The sequence below is a fragment of the Suncus etruscus genome, chromosome 2 (assembly GCF_024139225.1).
Source record: "Suncus etruscus isolate mSunEtr1 chromosome 2, mSunEtr1.pri.cur, whole genome shotgun sequence".
In the NCBI taxonomy this organism is placed as follows: Eukaryota; Metazoa; Chordata; class Mammalia; order Eulipotyphla; family Soricidae; genus Suncus; species Suncus etruscus.
The window spans coordinates 38,644,679-38,649,970 of record NC_064849.1 but is presented as its reverse complement, the minus strand read 5'-3'; positions in this window follow the sequence as shown (position 1 = coordinate 38,649,970).

The window sequence follows — 5,292 nt, the reverse complement described above, 5'->3', positions numbered from 1 at the left end:
TCCCATCGTCTTCCTCTTTTTTTTAAATTGCCCCTCCTTAAGGAAACTAAGGAAAAATTATGATTGGAAACGTTTTCTTTTGTTAAATACCAGGTTAATTGTTGGAGAAATTGTTTTCATGCTGTCCACTTAAGAGCATTTCACATTTGAAGGTAAAATTGATACAGGTAGGGTTTTTTGTATTTGCTTGTTTTTGTTTTAGGCCCCACCAGTGGTGCTGCAGACTTACTCCCTGTTTAATGGACAATCTCTCTTATCTCCTATACAGGCAGTTTGGAGTCATTCAGCTGCCAGAGAATCTGGCCAGGCCTTCAGATGTCTTCTTTGCTTAAGGTTTTAAGAAGAAAGAAAGAATATTAGAACTTTAGACAAACATGATAGAATTATTGCTTACATCTGACCAACTGGTGGGAAAGAGACTTGATGTGAAAGGGAGAATGTCTAGGGTTAAAAACTTAATGGACACTATGGGCTATAGAACCCACCCTTAATTATTAATGACCTACACATCAGATGATTTACGGTTTGTTGGTTTGTTGTTGTTGTTGTTTATTTTGTTTTGTTTTGTGTTTTGGGGGTCATACTTGGTAGTACACAGGGGTTTCTCCTGGCTCTGTGATCAGAAATTAATCCTGGTAGGTTTGGGACTATATGAGTTGGCAGGGATCGAACCCGGCTTGGCCATTTGTAAGGAAAAAAAACCTGACCAGCTGTGCTAATCCTCTGGCCCCTGATTTTCCTTTATATAGATTATTATACTATGATTCTGAATTCTCAAGCCTTCTCATGTGGCAAGAATATCAGTTAGGGCCAGAGAGTTGTCGAGCAGGTAAGGGGTAAGGTACTTGCCTTGCAGGCACCTGATCATGGTCCTCTTCCCAGCACCACATTTGGTCCTCTAAGACCCACAAAGAACACAGCTGAGGAGAGATTTTAGAATATATATACTTATTTTATTTAAGCATCATGATTAAAAAATTGTTCATGGTTGAGTTTCAGCCATTGAATGTTCAGCACCCTTTATCAGTGCACATTTCCTTCCACATATTAAAAATTTGTTTTTCTCACCAGTGACCCCAGATTGTAGAATGACTGGTATCTCAGAGCATTCTGGATACTAGAGATACTTGAGATCTCATGCAGCAGCCGTTTGATTTCACAAACTAGCATTGAGTCAGATTTGGAGCCTGAGAGTTCTGTGTTCTCAGGAGTGATTGCTGGCAATGCTCAGAGGACCATATGAATTGCTGAGGGTTGAACTGGGTCAGTTACATGCAATGTCCCCAGTTTCTCTCCCCCTCCCCCTCCCCTACCTGCCTCTGGAGCAGGCATTTTACTTTCTCTCTCTCTCTTTTTTTTTTTGACCCTGTGGTTTGCACTATTACTAATGAAGAGGTACCATGTATGTCACTTTATCATTTTTCAGCACCCAATTTTTGTCTAGAGTGACCAGTTTCAACTATTATTGTCACAGTGGACTGTTCACTACCCTAACTGCATTAACCACTCTTGTGTCAAGCCTCCTATTATGGACTAGTCCTCTTGATCCTCATCTCTATTGTTTGGGGGAGAGATTTAACTTTTTTTTTCTCACCCAAGATTATAGAATGATTTGTATCATCTCAAAGCATTCTGGGCACTGTGGATTAAGCTTGGGATCTCCTGTAACAGTCCTTGTGTTTGAATTCACAACCTAGCACTTAATCAGATTTCAGGTCTGAGTTTTGTGCTCAGGAATGATTGTTGGCAGTGCTAAGGGGACCATATAAATTGGTGGGGATTGAACTGGGTCAGTTGTATGCAATGCAAGCATTTTTTTAGGCTACTGCTTACATTGTCCCAGTATTATAAAAACCTAAAACATTAGTTAGAGGGGCCAGAATGATAGCACAGCTTATAGGGCTTTTGCCTTGCACGTGGCTGACCCAGGTTCAATCCCAACATCCCGTGTGGTTCCCTGAACCTTCCAGGAGTAATTTTTGAGCTCAGAGCCAGGTATAACCACTGTGTGCTGCTGGGTGTGGCCCCAAAACAAAACAACAACAAAAAAGCATTAGAGTTTTTCTTTCAATAGCATGTTTCTTTTTGAAAGATTTGTATGTATATATATACACACACATAAATATAGGGCACTGGTAGAGCACTAGTAGAATTTAACAAGGAAAAAACCCTTATTCAAAAATGTGAAAGAGGTATAAACAGAAACTTCCTCATAAAAGAAATGCAGATGGCCAAAATACATAAAAAATTGCTCCACATCATTAATAATTCAGGAGATGGAAATCCAAACAACAATGAGATATCATCTCCCACCACAAAAACTAGCACACATCAAGAACAAGAACAACCTGTGCTGGTGCAGATGCAGAGAGAAAGGGACTCTCATTCACTACAGGTGGAAAAGAAGACTGGTTCAGCCTTTTTGGAAAACAATATGGATATTCCTCAAAAAACTAGAACTTCCAAATGACCTAGAATTACCACTCCTAGAAATTTACCCTATGGGCCCAAACACAATGCGAAGAAGCTCTCTGTATTCCTATTCAGCTTTTCACAATAGCCAGAACCTGGAAACAACCCAACTGCCCAAGAATAGATGAGTGAATAAAGAAACTGTGATATATCTACATGATGTAATACTATGCACCTGTTAGGAAAAATGAAGTCATGGAATTTGCTTAATATGATGGATATGGAAAGTATTAGCTAAATGAAATGAGTCAGCAGAAAAGGAATAAGAATAGAATGATCACAATCATTTGTGGGATATAAAAAAAGATAATATGATATTAATAACCCAAAACAATAAACACAAGGACCAGGAGAACCAGTTCATGGTAGGAGGCTTGCCACAAAAATGGGGGAATGCAGTTAGGTCAGAGAAGGGACTATTATGGCAGTGATAGTTGGACATGATCATTCTGGACAAAAACTGGATACTGAAAGGAGTTAAAATGATAAAATGATATGCATGTGTTTGAGAGGGCAAGAGTGATAGAGGGAGAGGGAGAGAGAAAGGGAGAGAGAGAGACAGAGAGAGACAGAGAGAGAGACACAGAGAGAGACAAAGAGAGAGAGAGAGAGAGAGAGAGAGAGAGAGAGAGAGAGAAAAGAGAGAATGTCTGCACAAAGACCACCAGGGTAGAAGGTAGTGGGGAGAGTAGAGTAGGAGGGAAACTGGGGACTTTGATGGCAGGAAATTTGCACTGGTGAAGGATGTTGTACAGTGTATGACTGAAACTCAATCATGAACAATTTTGTAACTATATCTCACGGTGATTCAGTTAAAGAATTTATTTATTAAAAAATAAAATAGAACACCAAAGACAAAAGCATTAACTCTTTAGGGCAGTTTTATAGAGACCTAATTTACAGCAATAAAACACATCCTTTAAAGTGTAAAAAATATCACCTACAGTGAAACTCATGTTCTTTAATACATAGTTCTATATATTTTGATAAATATATAAATAAATAAAATTGATAATGACCACTATATTAAAATTCAGAACAGTTTAATCATCCTAAGATATTAAACTCATGTTCTTTAATACATAGTTCTATATATTTTGATAAATATATAAATAAATAAAATTGATAATGACCACTATATTAAAATTCAGAACAGTTTAATCATCCTAAGATATTTTGTAGTTTATTCCTTTATTCCACCCTTAATTCCTGGATATCACCTTCAACCTTTAATTTCTCCTTCAACCCTACCTACATTTATGATTCTTGGAATATCACATCAGTGCAAGCATATACCTGTTTGAGTTGAAATTTTTTTATCAGCAGAATCTCTAAATCCATTTTTGTTATTGCATGCATTCATTACTTCACTTTACTTTGGTAATGAATCTTTTCTTTGGGTGTAGCACTGCTTGTTTATTCATTCAGTAGCTAAGGAAAATTGAGTTGGCTCCAGAGGTTGATAAATCAATAAAACAGCTAGAAAATATTCATAATCAGGGGGCCGGGCGGTGGCGCTAAAGGTAAGGTGCCTGCCTTACCTGCGCTAGCCTAGGACGGACCGCGGTTCGATCCCCCGGCGTCCCATATGGTCCCCCACGCCAGGAGCAACTTCTGAGCACATAGCCAGGAGTAACCCCTGAGCGTCACCGGGTGTGGCCCAAAAACAAAAACAAAAAAAAAAAAATATTCATAATCAGGTAAAAACTGTAAAATCAGTTTTTGTCCCCTCTTGTGATAGGTCTGGCATTGCTGGGTTCCATATGATCAGCATGTGTTTAATTTTGTAAAAACCTATTACCTTTTTCTCAGTATTATCGAACCATTTACATTCCCACCAACAAAGACTAGATCAGAGGTTCCCATACTTATCTGGGCTTCTTCCATTCTCAGAAAAAACTTTACTCAGCACTCCTCTGGAAATTGACCTTTAAGTAAACAAAGAGAAAGTGTCTCCTATTGTTCTCAAAGCTAAAGGTGCCCCCAATTTCACACAAGGTTGTATAGTGTCCAGTGGGCCACAATGCTATTTGGGGGGAAGACTGATCTAAAAGATTTAATTTTTCTACATCCTCTTCAACATAAATATTGTAACTACTTGTTACTTGTTGTAACCTTAGCTTTTATATATAGGTGTGTAACAGTAGCTAGTAGAAAATTTAATTTGTACCTCTCTACTAATAATGTTAATATTTCCTATATTTGACTTCTATCTAAATATTAATATTTATCTTCTTTCAAATATAATACATGTTTATTATAAAAATTAAACTGTTTTAAATATTTGCCATGTTGGATACAAATTTTTTAAATAATTTTACTCTTAAGTTATAGTTTCCGTTATTAGTATAGTGTATTTTACTCTATATCTTCCTTATGCACTTGGTAGTATAACTATAAACTATTTGTCATAACTAGTACATACAATTTGAAAACTTTATCATTTCACAATAATATTGAGTAATCTCCCAGATAATGTTATTTAATTTTCTGGCATTCAATTGTCATTGTTTTTTTAATAAAATTGAAATTTCTACTTTTTAAGTCAAAACATCATATATAGCTTTTTTTTTTTCTTCTTTTTTTTTTTCTTGTGCATTCTCTTTATTCAAGACCAGAGATCAAACCCAGGACCTTCATATATAACAAGGATAGTACAGATACCACTGAGCCACACATCTAAACCCTTAAACAATTAACACCATTTTTTCATCTGTTTTACATTTCGGGCCTCACCCAGTGGTATTTAGGGACTAGTCCCAGCTCAGTATGTGGGTATTTAGGGCACTAGAAGATGCTGAAAATGAATTTGAGGTTCTC